General features: G+C 40.0%; 2 pseudogenes; both read right to left on the bottom strand.

Moving 5' to 3' along the window:
• Positions 1-5521: 5521 nt before the first annotated feature.
• On the bottom strand, positions 5522-6245 carry LOC110309704 (protein SET-like; annotated as a pseudogene).
• A 7126-nt stretch (positions 6246-13371) lies between these two features.
• Positions 13372-13484, bottom strand: LOC115029332 (small nucleolar RNA SNORA17; annotated as a pseudogene).
• Between the last annotated feature and the right edge of the window lie 4585 nt (positions 13485-18069).

Here is an 18069-nt window from a genome sequence, read left to right as displayed (position 1 = left end):
ATTTATTTAGTTTTTTAAACTCTCTGAGTCCATTTAGTACTGATAGCTTGATCATGGTTATAGGGTTATCTACAAGGCCAAGCTATCAGGGGCTGCATCCCTGAAGAAAATGGACTCTCCATCCCTCCATTAGGTACTAATTGCCAATAGCTCCAAAACTATGGGGGTGAGGAGGAAGCTGCTGAGATCCTCTCCCATTCATGCTGGGATTTTGGCTTGATTCATCTTGTGCAGTTCTTGTGCATATAGTTATAGCTGCTGTGACTTCTTAGGTACACTGTAGCTATACTGCCTGGAAAACACTGTTCTTGGGCAAGCCTTTAATACTTCTGGTTCTTAAGTCTTTCTGATCCTCTGCTGTTGTGACACAGATGTTCCTCCTAGTTGCTTTGTTCATGCTTTTGTCCCAAGACAATGTTCCCACCTCCTTATCTTCACACAGAACTTCCAGCTGTCAGTTAGTTTCTTGTGCTCTGGCAGGAAGAAGACATTTGGGGTAAACTTGTCTCCAGACATCTAGCTGGGGTCATCATAAACTCACTCTTGATCAAGGCAGTCTTCAGTTCTGAAAGGAGTCTCAGAGTCTCAACAGAGGTCACTTCCTGTTCCGTCTGCCCAGCTTATCTGTCCTTCCTAGGTTGTGGCACTAACATGTATTCTTTATTCATTGTCTCTGCTCACTTTTTGAGAGTTTGCTCCAGAGATAGCATAGCATAATATAAAGAAGGCTTTGGAAGCCCAGACCTTGAGACTGACTAGTTCTGACAAATACTGTCATTAAGGGAGTTGTTAAACATTTGTGTATGTACATGAATACACCACACAGGAGTGTAAATATATGCATACTACTGGCACATGCACACCGGAGCAGGCAGGTGTGTTTATTATGCATGTGATATGTGAAAAACTAGCACTGTTTCTGGCAATGAAAATGGTCCTTTTGCTATTGAGTGTGGAGGCAGGGAGATTTACCTCAGTTCAAAAAGCCAGCTCAACTACACAAGAACATTTGGATTTAAGCAAGTCAGCCTATGACTCTACAGGATTTGTTTCTGAAAATGACCATTTCTTTATAGCTAAACCCACTAGATAGCACAAAGCCTTTAATATTAGGTAGAAGAACATTCCTGCAGACAGATGGTCCCTTTTCTTTGTAAAACAGATGTGAATGTTTCCTTAGCAGGATGGACATGCATACCTGACAGACAGGGGCTCTCATGGTGTCTCACTGCCTCTCCTAGCCTTTACCCTTTCTGTGCTCTCTCTATGCTTACAGAAACAGAGATGGTGGTGGGGCTGCTGCACTTGGGTTTTGTTACCTTGGTTACAGATGTAGTCCCTAGTGGAGAAAGAGGAGAGAGCTGTATTTTTATAAGGGCAAATTATACTGACATTTAAATTGGAGGCAGCACAACAGAATACAGCTTCTGTGGAATGGGAGGCTGTGTGTTCCTTTTACAACCCAGGCGATAGATGCTTGCCACTGCCACATGGTCTTCAATGTGTGTGTGTGTGTGTGTGTGTGTGTGTGTGTGCACGTGTGATAGGATGGTAGGGAGTAGAGTAGACTCATCTTAGCCTTTGAATTGTTTCATGGAGTGGGACTTTGGCTGGAAACAGTGGAGGGATCGTTTTAAGTGAGATTCTGAGGGATTGGGTCAGATGGAGAGGTTGTCAGCACAAACCAGAGATGAATCTAAATGTCAGATGTGGATAAGAAGGGAAAGCCACAAAGCCTGAAGGATATCAGTTAGCTTGCCAAATGGAAGGAGCTAGAGATGATGAGAGACAAGGGTTAGGAATAGGCATGAGAGTGAGAGGAATAGTTCAGGGGTATAGAACAGAACCTTGACTCCATAGTGTTATCTGTTACTGGGGTATAAGGTCTGGGCAGATAGAATTGACAAGAAAGGTATAGCTTAAGATTATAATATTTTCTGGAAAGTGAGAGAGAAACCAGGCTTCTGAGCCTCAGCTTCTTTCTTCTCTTGAGAGGAAAACAAGGATAATTTAATTGCAATGTCTTTTTGTGAGCAGTAGATAGTTTGAAGTCTAAAACATCTTCATCCACCATTCATCCACCAAAGCTATTAGCAATGCTGGTCATTGAGTCAATCAACAACCAAGCCTTAAGTTCTACCAATGCTAGAGTGCTAAGTGACTGAAGATGTGATGTTCAGTCAGCTGCAGAATCCTTACCTTAACTCAGCATCCCTACTCAGAAGGTCAAGCTTGTCTCCAGTGAGGAAGGGAATTAGTTTACAGGTCATTGGTAAAGCAAAAAACCCAGAACCCTGGAAAAAAATCTCAAAGTGACTATTGATCGAGTCCAGATGGTCAAGGACTCCTTGGAGCCCCATGCCAATTGCTGGCTCAGTCAGCCAGGAGCCCGGAGTGGACATATGGAGCAGCTGGTTTGCCCACTTTTAATCTACTTTTCTGGTATTCTGTCAACCAAGAAGAACCATCTACTCATATGAGTCAGTCATGAGGTAAAGAGCCGGCGTCAGCCTTGAGAGGGTCCGCACATTTGGACAGGTGTGTATGCATAAAGCTATTTGGACTTCTATGTGTTTATTTTCTGTTTACATGTGGAAGGGAGGCTAGTTTGTGAACATATGTGCAAGTGTGTGTGTAGGTATGCCCATTTAGGAGTAAAAGATTTCTTGGTGCAGGTACTTAGTAATTTGGGGTTCTGAATGTTGTCCTGAGCATTCCTTTTATTATCTCTATGTTCTTTAATAAGCAATAGTAGGTCTTTAAGGCATGTTTTCTCATCACCAAATGGAAATAATTTATCATTTTTCACTGTCATTATTGGGGGGATTATATGCAGTAATTAATATAAAACATCTGGCAGATGTCTCATGTAGAAAATATAATTAACAAAGATTTCTGCTTGCTTTAATTGCACACTTTTCTCTCTTCGTACCATGGAAAGGAGTTCTTTAAATGCTGTTCTTATTCTCAAATGATGGAAGAGCAAATGAGTCTTCAAGTAGGTACAACCACAGTTGTGGAGAGCAGGCAATGGCTAGTGCTTTGTAAAAGGCACGTGTCTACTTATTCTCACAATATACTATAGTGCCAACAGGTTGTAAATTGGTGCATTGCAGAAGGAAGAACAAGGAGGTCTAGAGTCTTCACAGGACCAAGGGCCTCTCTTGTCATTGATGACTGACTAGGCCATTCTCTGCTACATATGCAGCTAGAGCCATGAGTCCCTCCATGTGTTGGTGATTTAGTCCCTGGGTGCTCTGGGGGTACAGATTAGTTCATATTGTTGTTCCTCCTATGGGTCTGCAAATCCCTTCAGCTCCTTGGGTACTTCTCTTGCTCCTTCATTGGAGACCTTGTGCTCAGTCCAATGGATGGCTGTGAGAATTCACTTCTGTATTTGTCAAGCAGAGCCTTTTAGGAGACAACTATATCAGGCTCCTGCCAGGGGAATGCCAGGGCCAGGAAGTGGGAGTGGGTGGATTGGTGAGTAAGGGGAGGGGAGATGGGATAGGGGGTTTTGGATCGGGAATCCAGGAAAGGGGATAACATTTGAAATGCAAATAAAGAAAATATTTATTAAAAATTAAACAATATTATTCGGAAAAGTCTGAGTGTACATTGGTATATTAAACACTATACCAAACCTTCCTTTTAGTGAACTAATTTAACTTTCTTTAAATCTAGCATTCCCTAAGATTGTCTGTTCATTAAAACATGATTCTAAGCCGGGCGTGGTGGCGCATGCCTTTAATTCCAGCACTTGGGAGGCAGAGGCAGGCGGATTTCTGAGTTCGAGGTCAACCTGGTCTACAAAGTGAGTTCCAGGTCAGCCAGGGCTACACAGAGAAACCCTGTCTCGAAAAATCAAAAAAAAAAAAAAAATAAAAATAAAAATAAATAAAACATGATTCTATGGAGTATTAATAAATATTTTAATTCTATTCAACACACACACACATGCACATGCACACGTACCCAAACAAGGAGGCCTAATCAAAGGAGCCATTATCACAGATTGCAATACCCAGTTCATGGCTGTAAAACATTCTGACCCAGCCAGAGGAGGGGGTATCACATAATAGTAAGATGCAAATTAAAAACTAAAAAGAAAATAACAAAAGAAGGTTGGAATCCATTAAAGTGTTCTCCTCATCCTCAAGTCTTTGTGCTTGACTGTGATTTACAATTGATATCTGAGTTCAGAATTTTGCATATCAAATCTCCTTTCTCTGCAGACTGCTGTGATCAGTAGCTTATCGTTTCCACATAGAGTCTTGTAGTAAGTACATTGGGATCTGGCCTGCCCTTGGTTCAGAAATGAGTGTGTCTTTACCCTGTAGGCCCCATCCCTTGTAGGAGATACCTTGCTGTGAGCAAGATTCTTAAGATGTTTTTTTGTTTGTTTGTTTTCTTTTCTTTATAAAGATGGCTTAAGCTATTCTTGTGAGTCCCAAATATTGGGACTCTCCACTCTACTTTGGCAGGGATTTATGGGAATGTGTAGCATTGACACCTTCAGCAAGCAGCATGGCATAACAGTCACAGTGGGGTCTGGACCATGTAGGTCAGAGACAATCATTGCTTCATGAACCCTAGAAGCTCAAAGTTGAAAACAGCTGGAGTATAAAGAGCAAAGAGCAGAATGTAGGTAAGATGCAGGGGGAGATAATGCTGAGACATCACCAGGAAGATGTACCTGAGTGCTGTGTTATTTCTCTTTGTGGAAGTTTCTTTAGGACAGGGCTTAATACTTGACTAGTGTTAAGGTGGGCAAGGGGAGTGGCTGAAGCAAGATAGCCATGTGGCCCACAGGTACAACCAAAGTGTGAAGATGCTTGAAATAGTGGCACCACATTCATGTCTTCTAGGTTGCTACCACCTATCTGATAAGAAAAACAAGGATTCAGGGTCCTTACTAATTTTCATCCCACACTCCAGAGCCATCTTACGCATGCAGTAATCTCTGGCCCTGTCTCATCTTTGAGAACCAAAGACAAATTTTCATTTCCTCTGTGAATAATCATTGCTTTAAAACCCAAATATAAATTTTTGTTTAATTTTCTCTTTAAGCCTTAATACTTTACAATAATGAAATTTTCTGTTGTTTTGTTAGACCAATGAGCATTCTGTTCTGATTTAGCAGGCTTTCAAGACACTTACATTCTTCTAATTGGACAGAAGAAAATTGTACATATTACTGGGATTCACATAATGCCCTAATATGTGTGTACATAGGGGCAAAGTTTAAATAAGAGTAAGAATGTCTATCTTGTCAAACATTTATCCTTATTTTATAGTGAACACATTGAAATTTTTTTCTATTGTATTTTGCTCAAGGTATCCCCCTCCCCCAAATGAGTTGAGAACTATGGTGTTGAGAAGAGACCTTAGAACCAGGGTGACTGAGTATAAGACAGAAGCAGGAGAAATGACAGAAGCTTGCTCCCATGAACTGAAGGAAATTAAAACCTAAAAAGAAAATAATTAAAGAAGGTTGGAATCCATTAGTATCTTGTGCTAGTCATTCTTCCTCCCCTTCATCCTCATCCCCTTCTTCATAATATCTTCCAATCTTCCCTCCTCCTCCTCTTCCTCCTCCTCCTCCTCCCACTTCTTTTTCTTCTTCTTCATTATCATCACCATCATCTTCTGCCTCTTATTCATCATCATCCATATCAAGAACTAAATCATACTGCAGTGGATGAGGTCAAATATTGTCTTGACGACTTCGCCTAACTCAACTGCATCTGCATCAGAATGCTTAGCAAACTGGGTGAGTCAGGTCTGGTTCCGCACAGTGCCTACTCCTGCTGGTCTTATTCTGCATTAGATCTGAGCATTTTGTCAAATCCTTTCCATATTTCCATTTGATTTTAGTGGACCTTGAAGATGGGTTACCACTCTCATTCAGATAAAATTCTTTGGAGAGAACTATATTTTTCAAGTTTCATCAGTTTTCATCAAAATTAAAATTATTCCTGTAACCTGATTTTGTGTCTGCAAATTCTGTCATGTTTATGGTTAAATCCTGCAGAGCTTCTTTGTGTTCCTTCCCCACATGTGTAGACACTTGGGAATGCTTGAAAAATGTTGTTACCCCCAAAATATGGAATTTTGATGATAAATTCTGCTCTACTTTCAAAATTTCCTCATTGGTTTGTTCATTGAGTCTATTTATATTGTACTTTGTAAATTTGTTCCAGTGCTTCTTAATGTTTTTATTCTTCTCCTTTTGAAAGACCAGGAAGGGCCAATCAGCTTTGCAGCAGGAACTTGTCTGGATTTCTTAGGCTAGGACAGGAGTGCAGATTGCCAGTTCAGGGCCATTGCAGGAGGGGAGTGTCTAGAAGCTAGAAGCCAGAGCTCCCTCCTGCATGCTCACATCGGTTTGATGCATGTTCAAATGTAACTATTCTTATTGTTTAGAATACACTTTCTGTAACTTCAGAAAGTTAGACCTAGGGAATTCTTCAAATTATTTCAAGAGGAAGCAAAGTGTTAACTGAAACCCATCTCCTCTAACTTGACTAGACCTCTTTCTCAGATGGGCTCCAATGTGAAGAAGACCATTGTTGGGCTCCTACCCTTGCTCAGAGTTACTCCCGCTGCCACTCTGGCATTCAAGTCTCATCTGTCTCCTACCAACTAAATACAGATGGATGGCATAGAACCCCAAAATGACAGTCCCGTTGATCAGGTCCTTGTAATACCCTCGATGTGTGGTTGTCTGAACTACTGTCAGAGTTAAAGCTCTGTCAGCTGGGTTTCACTTTATCACTTATAACCATGAGGAAGCCCTAAAATGTGGGTAACAATTGCTTTCACAAAACTTTGTAAACTTAACTTAAAATTTTATGTATTTCTTGGTTCATCTTCTTATCACACAAGCACATGCACACAATCTGTAATACACAGGTTCTCTGGATTTTCTTTCCTCTCCTTTTTTTTTTTTAAGTTTCCATATAGATAAGGATACTTTGTGAGTGAAATAGACTCCACCTAAGCCAATTTAGGTTAAACACAACAAGTGAGTGTGGGATTTGATAGTTTTGGAGTGCAAAGTTAAAGAGTAGAATTGACTCAGGAAGGAACTGACTCAAAATTACCAAAATACCATTAGGGAAATGATCACAGCACAAAAACTATGCAGAAACCAAGTTTTCTCCTGTGTTCTATGTTGCCTGTGGATTTAAAAAAAACTCCCTCAGATGGCTTGCCTTTGGGTTTTTTCAGGCAGGTGTTTTCTACATTTAGGCAAGGTGGTTATAAAAGTTGGCCTTATAACAGACTAGCCCGATGCACAGGCAGTAGAAATTCTCTTTTCAAACCCTCCTGGGGATCCCTAAAGCTTGATCTGGAAAATGCTCAGCTGGGTTACCAGGCTTGCTCTGACCCCTGATATGAAACAGCCACATGCAGACTCATGCTTTGATCAGAGAATGTGCTTGGTCTCACTAAGACATGTTCGGTGAGAGGGAGAAAGTTTGAGGGAAAATGAGCTCCGATACTAAAAGAAACGGAAATAATTGTAGACAGAAAAACAAACAACATATCTAATGGTTCGATTTATTTGTCTTTTGCAATATTGGGGGTCATGGGTCACTAGTCTGTTTTCTGTTTGTTTGTTTTTAAGGTGTTTTTTTTTCTCCCATAATGGAAACCTTGTACCTCCTTTGAGAAATGATATACATTCAGAATGAGTAATTCTAGGCTGAAGGATTCTTCCTGCCTTTTCAGAGTTTTCCCATGGCTCTTGCCATCCACAAGGATTCTTGAAGCCAGTGGTGGGAAGAATTCCTATGTCAGAGCACTGGATCCTTTCCATTAGGTAGGGAATAGGCTTCTTTTATGCCTTACCAATGGATTTTGAGAAGACTAATTCTACTTCTGATATCTAACTATTCTGTTTAAATAATTACTGGTAGATGTTTCAATATAAAATGATTACATACTCATTAAAATATTTGGAAAATGTAGGAAGTTAGGAGGCAGAAATAGCCTTGGTAATCTTATATTCCCAAACAACTGCTGCTGATCCATGTTTCAGAGCACAACCATCCTACAATTTCATTATGAATGGCTTTTAAATATTTTTGTTTGCTTTGCATAGCAGTAATCATGCTGTATACACAATTTTGTATCCCTAAGTATAAAATTATAATGATAACATAGCAGAAGCTTTCCCCTGTGTTATTATAAGCAGCTCCTAAATATCCATTGTGAACAGTTCCATTGATTGAATCATTTCCTTCCTATTGGACATTCAGGTTATTTGCTGTGTTTGAATAATGCTGTGATGAACACTTTTATAAGTGAAACATTCCCTACATGGGAGAATATTTTCTGCTTAGTGTAGATTGGATGGAAATAGGGCATGTGTTCATGTATGTATGCTGCCCTTTCTAATAGCTGCAAGACACAGTACAAATAAGAAAGCAATATCCTTGTCCATCAGAAATTGTACTGTCTTATGCAGGAGAGTTGTTTCTCAAATGATACCTCTTTCCTGCACGATGAATTGTTCCTCTTGGAGTGCTATAAAACACGACTTCTATATCTCCAAAACGAACAATCTTTCTAAGGTTCCAAAATTTCTCCCCTGAGTTGTATGTGTATTCAATCTTTTTAATAATATTATATGAGTTATACCAATCAGCTTATTCAGAATGTAGCTTTTTTTTTAATTCGGATTTTATTAAGGAAGTGGTACTTATTTTTAATCTACTTATAGATAAGTAGATATTTAGATAACAAGTGAGGTTTTGAATTATCATTTTTATTTGTTTCTCCAAAGAACAACAATTGTCTTTGTTGACTGCAGATAGCCTTTTCAGCTTTTCCAACAGAGAATGTTAAACAGATATTAAATAAAGCTGCCATATCTGGCTTTTAGATAGGCAGAAGGTATTTTTTGGCACATCTCCAAGATTTACGCTTTCAGTTTCAGGCTGGGCACATGCAATTGGATCATTCTGTTTCCAGCGCTCCCCTTAAAAATAGATACATCTTGTTGTTGTGTTCTTCTTCTTCTTCTTCTTTTCTGTGTCGTGTTGGATGTCTGTAGGAAAGCCCTGGGGCACCACTGAAGAGTCTAGAATGGGAGGGTCCAGTATGATCTAACACATTGAAACTCCTTCCCTATTTAGATGCCCACCGGAAGCCTGGGATATTATGGCTACAAATCAAAGCCAATTCTGTACTTCTGGCCCCTGTTCTTAGCCATGATGTGCTTGTGCTTCTTTCTAGAAGCTCTGTCCCACCACAAAGCCAGCTAGACATCTTCTTGTCTACTCTAAGAGAAAAAGGTGAGGTGCTCAGGAGTGACTAAGGTGCCAAAGACTTTTGAGTGAGTGGTCAGGAAATCACTTTTAAAGAGATGGGCCTTGAGAAGAGTCTCAGATGACCTTGTAAATGATTGCATACATGATGGATGAACAGCTGACTATTCAGATATTATGAGATATTTACAGATATAATTTTATTTAGCTCACATTTCAAAGAGCAACACTGTGCCTGGTACAGAGATATGGTTTTGTGAGAAGGCCAGAGTTAAATTTGTAGCTATGTGAGTGTGAGTCTAAAGTTTGTGCTTTTTCAACCAAACCACATTATGTTCTATAAAGTTAGATGAGGTATGGGCTTCAGTCTTGGGCACTGGTGAAAGATGAAAAAATCAAGGATAGGAATCATTCACCATTTCTTGTTTTAATCTGAAACTTACCATGATTATAAGTGGAGAGTAGACCTTTGTGGGAAAGTCTGAGCGAGGGGAGAAAAAAACATGGTTTATTGGCTCAGGAAGTTTTGTATGTGACCTTCTATACCTCCAGGGACATGTGTATACTCAGGAGATAAATGACACCTTTCTCTTTATCTTAGTGTGAATATCCTATTAGTGTACTGGAGGCTTTGTCCTAGGTAGGCAATCATGCTGTATCAGGACAGGTCCCATATACTGCCCATTCTGGCAGGTCTGTGACTTCTTTTTTAAATTATTAGATATTTTCTTCATTTACATTTCAAATGCTATCCCAAAGCTTCCTATACCCTCCCCCTGTCCTATTCCCCAACCCACCCACTCCTGCTTCCTGGCCCTGACATTCCCTTGTACTGGGGCTTATGATCTTCGCAAGACCAATGGCCTCTCCTCCCATTGATGGCTGACTAGGCTGTCCTCTGCCTTCTTGCTATTAGTTTTGTTCTGCATAGCTTTCTACATCTTCTTTGGGTTTAGAATGAACCTGGAAGGAATGAGGGATTAATAGCTAGACAGACAAAACTAACAGGGGACCAGGTTTCCAAAGTAAACCGTATATTTAATAATGATCACTGACACAGAATGTAGAAAGCATGGAACCAGGGTCCCTTGACTTGGCAGGCATTATGGCCAATAGAAGAAACAGGAATCCTGAGATTTACTGTGCCCAGACCCAGCAGGGTCCGGCAGAAACTTTGACATCTTAATTGTGTTCTTACTCAGTCACCCACAGCTAATGCATCTTCCTGGCAAAGCAGGTGTCTTCCATAAGGAGCACCATGGGGCAGATTGTTATCATAAGAGCCTGCCAAAGTCTGCTCTAAATTGTCCCTGGACCAGTTATAATAAACCAAATAGCTACAAATAGACACCAATTTGCAGAAATGTGAGCTGTACAAAGTATGCCTTTGGCTTCAGGATGAGAGGAGAGTGTGCGGTGAACATCATCTTTGTAGGGAAGGAGCTTCAGGTTATCACGTGGGACTGCAGTGGACTCCACTCTGAAATGGCAAATTGCGCCAGCCTTTGTGCGTTCTTGAGTTTGTCTGTATCTTGCCCCAATCGGTGTGTACTTTTATGCTGGCTGACTTCAACCTTGGGTTACTTGGGCCTTTGAGAGATAAAGCATTTGAATTCCAATTTGAGCAGGGTACAGTGATGGGATGCAATGTGATTTTTTTTTCTTGCCTTGGATCATAGCCATGCAAAGGGAACTGAAACTCAAGATCCCCTTGAAAGGGTGGAGTGAGTATGGCTAGTATCCCTCAGTGTCACTCTGTATATGACAGTACTTACTTAGAATTAAGACTCTATTCTGGATACTGGGTGGGGGGGAGACGACAATGAAATCTATCAATCATTTAGATGTTCGAAATTTAGTAAGCTAGGTATGAGGACACTCTACCTCACTCACCAACAAGTCTCTGACAATGCATGCCATGCAACTCAGTTACTCTGGTGGACGCCTTCTGAAAGTCAAAATGAAGGGCGGGGAAATTAATTCCTTGTTCTTTTTCTCCCATAAGTTAATATGCTTTCATGTCTTCCTGTACTAAAACCAGTATTTTATGAAATTTAGAAAGAAAACAAAACAGAAGAAATATTGCCCGAAATCACACAATTGCAAAGACAAGCAATAACAACACTTCAGCAAACTCCTTTTCAGTGTTCACTGGCTCACTTGTGGGCAATTAATTTTTACCCATATTTGATTTTACATAATGTGTTATTACTATCTCTTTATAAATAACTTTAGAGACTACAAATATTGCAACAGATGGGGACAATATAAACTTTTTTTTGCAATTACTGAGCACATAATTTTAAATATTAATTTTCACAAAGAAGTTGCATTGCAACGAATGCCTGCAGATAAATATTTTCTTGGATTTATTTAGAAATATTTTCTTGATAGAGTTTTTAAAAGTACAATTACTGCATCAAAATGAATCAAATATATCTAGTATCCTTAATTTTTTCTGACTTTTTCAGAACTGTATATGCTTAAATTGTATGCCATGGTGTTTGGTTCTTGCAGCTAATCTACCTTTTCGTACATATGCTGACACATCACCAGTATCTGACAACAATGAACGAACCCTAGTCATAGCTGCTCAGCAGGTCTCTGGAGTTACAACACAACTCTGTGTGCTATCACCTCATACTTTAACTGTCAACTTCTAATTTATTTAAATAGGCTTTATAGTTTACTGTGCTCACTGTAATAGATCAAACAAAAACTGTCTCTTGGCCCATGTAAAGGGAGTAAATGGAATGACTTCTCTCTTTGTCTCTTTTTCCTTCCTTCCTTCCTTCCTTCCTTCCTTCCTTCCTTCCTTCCTTCCTTCCTTCCTTCCTTCCTTTTTAATTTTTGCCAAAGAAATCAGTAAACTTAAAAAAAGACCTTTCCTCTCATTCTCTGTGAACTTCATATCATACATCCCAATCCTCTCCTGTCCCCTGTACCCATCCTCTCCCTTGCTATTTTCCTCCCAACAGAGGAAAAAAGTCATGTGGAAGTTGTGCAGCACAATGTGTACCCTCTGTTTATACTTTGCTTATAAATGTTCACTCACTTACAGTGACTCCTTGCTCCAGTGTGAGGCCTCTGGTTTCTGCTTCTCTATGAATATTGGAACCTCACATGGACTCATGTCAGGCATACTGTTGCTGCCCTGTGTCATGGAGATCTATAGGACTGGGCCTTTCCTGCATTCCAGCAGTTCTCTGATAGAGTAGATGTTGGAGTGAGCCAATTAAGAGCCCTGAATGTGGGCCTGAGAGGCATGTGAGTTAGTCTGACTTGCAGGTATCTTTCTTATCAGCACCCCCCCCACACACACACACCATTTCCAGGTCAACTCTGCTGTGCTGTGTAGGTAAGATTCAGGTCCTGCTCTCCTGAGTGCTGCAGCAGATGAGGGTTAGGGTCAGCTCTCCTGCTTTCCTGACCCCTGGGCTAGCTCTCTAATCTGCCATTGGTGGCAAGTGGTAAGGGGAGGGGAGGGCATCTCTACCTTGCCCACGATGCTGCATGGCAGACAAGTTGAACCACCAGCTCTCCCATGCTAATACCCTCTAGACTGGCTCACCTGAAATCTCTATATTCAGGGCTAGCTCTACTAAGCTGCAAGGTGAGGTTCAGGGCCCTCTTTCCTAAGTGTTATAGTAGATGAAGAGGAGGCCAGATCTCCTGCCTGCTATAGGTGGCAAGGGGTTTAGGGGGCATCTCTTCTTCACCCATGTCACTGCATGTCAGACAAGTTGCAGGGCCAGACCTCCTACACTCATGTCCCTGGGGACAGCTCAACTGTACCTGGCCTGAAACCAGGGTCAGCTCTACTGTACTTACGAGGTGGAGTACAGGGCCTGATCTCCTGAGTGCTGTAGCTGGTGAGGGCCAGAGCCATCTCTCCTGCTCTCATGATTCCAGGCCTGGTCCTTCCCAGGCATGTTTAAATGGCTCCTTGTATCTAAGGCTCATTCCCACCCAGGCCCAAGGTCCCAGCGTGGGTTTTCTAGTCTCCAGCTTACTCCTTGTCCTGGAAGACCATCTGGGCCTGTTTGGTCCCAGAGTGGTGGTTGTCTTGGGCTCACTTATTTTCAGGGAATGTTATGTCACTAATCAAAGCATTCAGATGTTCACAGGTCAGAACACTGAGCATAACATAGGCTTTCTGCAGCCTACCGATGCAAATCTGATACCTGTAAGACCTCTAGGGACCGATGTATTCTTGATGTAACATAAAAGTGAGTGTATGTGTGTAGTGTGTGTGTGTGTGTGTGTGTGTGTGTGTGTGTGTCTGTGAGTGTATGTGTCTGTGTGTGTCTAAAATATTTTGTGAAAGTGAATCCAAACAGAAACAACTGCATTTTCCTAATTTTTTGTACTTTACATTAAATGAGCATAACCACAACCATAACAACCTTTAGTAATTGTATGAAATTTTATTTTCATGTTAGCAAATGTATGAAATATTTACCAGCCTATTCCAGAGCACAGAACAAGCACACTTGGTAGCTGAGTGTGTTTGTGAGTCAGCAGCTCTGAGTAACAGCCTTGTCTGATGGGGAACTGGTGCGGTGCAAGAGACTCTGACCGTCACTCACAGAGCATGGAGTTTGGAATGTCAAACAAATAGAGCTTGGTACTCTGCAGCTGATATTCGGAATGTACACCTCTTACCTTCAGTTATCCCAGCCTAGAAGAAGCTCACAGGAAATAGTAGTGTGAAGAATAGAACTGTGAACAGTAGTGTAAAGTGGCACACACATGGTTGAGCTTTCACATCCATCTAATCATGTGGTTGGTTGGTGTGCTGCTTAGTCTTTTGTCAACTTGACTCAAACCAGAGTCACCGGGAAGAAGGAACTGAATGTGAGGAATTGCTCCCATATGATTGGCATGTGGGGATGTCTGTGACATATTTTCTTTATTAATAAGTGGTAAGGGAGGGCCTAGATCATTGGGGGCAGGGTCACTCCTGGGCAGGTGGTCTCAGGTTGTGTAGCAAGCCATGTAAAGAGGCCAGTAAGCAGTGGTCCTCTATGGTTACTGCTTTAGTTCCAGCCTTGGCTTCCCTTGGTGATGAAGTACTACCTGAAAGTGGGAAATGAATTAAGACCTTTCTTCTCCAAGTTGCTTTTGGTAAGTTTTTTATCATACGGACAGAGAAGAAAACTTTAAAGAAATTATAAAGCCTATAAATAAGAAACTAGAATAATATATTTAGTTCTTGGACCCTAAGGGAATTCTTTTAAAATAGGGATAAACAGTGTATCTATTTACATAGTATCTATATAAGTAATTATATGTAAATATATATTTAATTTCATTGTAATTATAGGCTCATATTTGCATATGTAGAGCCAGAGGACTTCAATGGATTGTATATTTATAAGCATTTAATTATGCTATAATTACAGCTATTATATAATAAATACAAGTACATATATACATATATATATATATACATGAACATAAGCATACACACACATACAGAGAGAGAGAGAGAGAGAGAGAGAGAGAGAGAGAAGACATTTTTACCCTTTACCCCAGGCACACTAAATATTCCATTTTCTATTAAATTATGCTATTTCAGTAACTGAGAATCCATTAAGGAGCTCTTAGGAGCTTCATCTGAGTAGTCATCATGACAATGACAGAATCAAGAATGTAAAGCCTGATGTACCATGTACTGTATATTGAGAGACTGTTCCTATATATTTTCTTGTTTGACTCCATTTGGTTGATTGACATTGTCCCCAGTGTATGGATGAGTTGAGTGATATCGTGAGGTTAAGAGAGTCACTCAAGCTGCAGAGTGAGGAAATGAGACAGTCATGGAGGGCGATTCTCAATGTAAAGAGATGATGAGTAATTTTGTGGTTCCATCCTTGTGTATTCCTGCTTGGAAATTTAGAAGACTTGCCAGTATAAGCTTCACTGATTGAATAGGGCTGATTCCTGTGTGGCACTGAGCCTGCAATGCTGGCCTTTAATTTAATAGATTCAATCAATGCCCACTAGGGTTGGTGTGGCCCCATGGCTGAAGCTTAGAGAATGGAATTAGTTATCTCACAGTGAGTGTCAAAATAAAATATTGAGGATTGCGTGTAGTTGTGAAATCTTTCCCCAAAATCTAGAATTTTTTTTTTAAAAAGTAACTGTAAAGAGAAAACTTTCTTAAGTCATAGAGCAAGCAGTCACAAAACCATAAAATGAACACACTTCTTAGGAGTCATGATGGCGCATATATGCAGCATCTCAGGCTCTCACAGCAAGAGGTGGCTACCAACAAATGCATGTCAGTGAGATGAGAGGTCTCTGAGCACTAGAGTGGGGCTCAGCATTCAAATGGTGAAACTATAGAAAAAAGGGCTGAGCCTGGAGTTTGTGTTGGTAAATGACAACCCGAGTTTCAGGAAAGGGATCCATATAACCTCTGCCATGACCCTGCTGTACGGATATTTCAGTATGAAACCTGGGAGCTATGCTTCTGAATACTGCACATTCCATTGTTTGTAAACTTAATCTTGGTCTATGAGAGTTCATATGACATTTTTTTTGACCAGTAATTCACCTCAACTAATATTTCCAGATGCATTTGGAAATTTATTACAAGAAATAAGGAATCTAAGTTGAAACCATAATCAACTGTTAATCAAGGGATGGAATGGGCTAGAACTTTCCATTTCAGGCCAGAAAGCAAAGATCACATACCATGCCAAACCCTACGGTAGATTTTCTTGAAGAAATTTTATAGTCTCAAGCACCTACATTTTTAACAGTGAAGAAAAGAATAAAAGCATTATGAATCTTAAAATTTCAAAGAGAAACAGGTTGAATCCAGATGAAATGGAAGAAAACATTGAGACGCTAACAGAAATAGGACTGGAGATGTAACTTGGTGTTAGAGGGATTGCCTAGGATGTACAAGACCTGGGGTTTGATGGGAAGATGAAAAACAAAATGAAGACATGAAGACAGTAACAGAGCTGAACAAGAAATAAATAAGTTGTTTGATTCACAGAGTGCAGAAGAGAAACCTTGTGCTGTGGAATAAACCTTGGACATTCCTGGAGCGCTCTTGACTTGATCCTGCTTTCTAGAGTGTGAAGGATTGATCAGATATACTCTCTATTTCTTAACAGATACATTCCAAGATGAAATTTAGTTGATATCATGGTAGCAGCAAGATGGAAGGAATTCAATGATGTGATTATATTGTAGTCTTAAATAATTTACTAAGCCATGAGGAAAGATATATATTACTGTGGTTAGTGTAAGATTGAGTTAGTGATCTAAAAATCATATTTCTGCTACATATTTAAATAAAATTTTGAGTCCAATTCAGTTATCTGTCATACATGTACCTGCCCTCCCATCATGTAAAGGCATAGCAACAAGGCCCATGCTATTTTAGTTCACCTCCTCATTCTTGCAATACACTTGACTTCAGAATTATAAGCTAAATAAGTGTGCATTTTTAAATGTTGCCCATCCTGTGCATTCTGTTATAGCCCCAGATAACTCACCAAAACATAGGACTCCCATGAATTCCTGAGTCTGTCATTATGGTAGACTTGATAATGATGTTACCAGTACTGTTTGCAATTCCTATATTTATCAAGCACTTACTTGGTGTCAACAACCTTGCAACATTAATTTATTCATCCTAATAATATCTTGACAAGATACATTTTCTCTGTGTCAAAGGGGCATAGTTAAGTTTCATTTAGGTGACATCTATTAAGTGACTTCTTTAGGTTTCAGTCTTCTCAGTGCTAATGACATGCTACTGAAAAATATGGACAACTCCATGCCTTCATGAGTTTTCACTCTAAAAGCAGCTGTTCAAATTTGCATGGAATAAAATTTTGAGCCTGTCCCATGCTCTTTATTACTTTTAATTTTCCCCAATTAAAACTGGCAGCAAAAGTGGAATAAGAGATTTTTTAGCATTAGCATACACTATCACATGGCTCCTTGGTCGCCATATGCACCTCTTTGCTTCAGAAGGTGGTTTATTCAAGGATGCAGCACTATGTCACTATGTCTGATGTATAAAAGAGCTCTATAAACATTGGTCAGTGATGTCATTATCCACTTTTTTGTCTTCTATTCTTCACCTCTTTTACCTCCCCATATATATCTCCTACACTGACATTCTGGCACTTCTGCATGTTAGAGAATTTGATGCTACTAAGATGTCTTGCCCTTGTCCTTTAATTCTGAACTACAGGAATTTATATTAAAATTATTGAAACACAATTCCTGGCAGAAGTTGTCTGTTTTCCTGGGGATGATCAGTATGATTAAGAGTGTAATATAATGAGTGAGGGTGGAGAATGGTCATATCTGACAGTCATAGAGTTGGGAAATATCAACAATATAAGCTAGAGACTCTCAGGAACTTACAAAAGTTCTGGAGACTCATATCATCTATGTAGATCATGATATCATCATATCCACATGATGATTATTCCTCAATAAAAACTAAACTCAGGTGCACTTTGGTAGATTATTCTCCCTCTCTGTTTCATATGTGTGTGAGTATGTATGTGTATTCACATTCACATGTAATATCTGAGAGAGAGGAAGTGTCTTGGCTCCTTAGGGAGAGGCAGTTGGAACTTCTACACCTTACTTTCTCCCTGGAATCTGTCCTGGGTGCTACACTGCTTAGTTCATTCACTGTATTTGTCCTCTTGTTAAACCATAATCTTGAATATAACAGCTCCAGAGAATTTTCTCCATCTTTATGAGTATCTAAACCTAAGAGAATTTTTTGAGAATCTTTCTGCGTTGT

This window comes from Mus caroli, unplaced genomic scaffold (assembly GCF_978045245.1).
Source record: "Mus caroli unplaced genomic scaffold, Mus_caroli_1 scaffold_12, whole genome shotgun sequence".
In the NCBI taxonomy this organism is placed as follows: Eukaryota; Metazoa; Chordata; class Mammalia; order Rodentia; family Muridae; genus Mus; species Mus caroli.
This window is presented reverse-complemented; position numbering and strand designations above follow the sequence as displayed.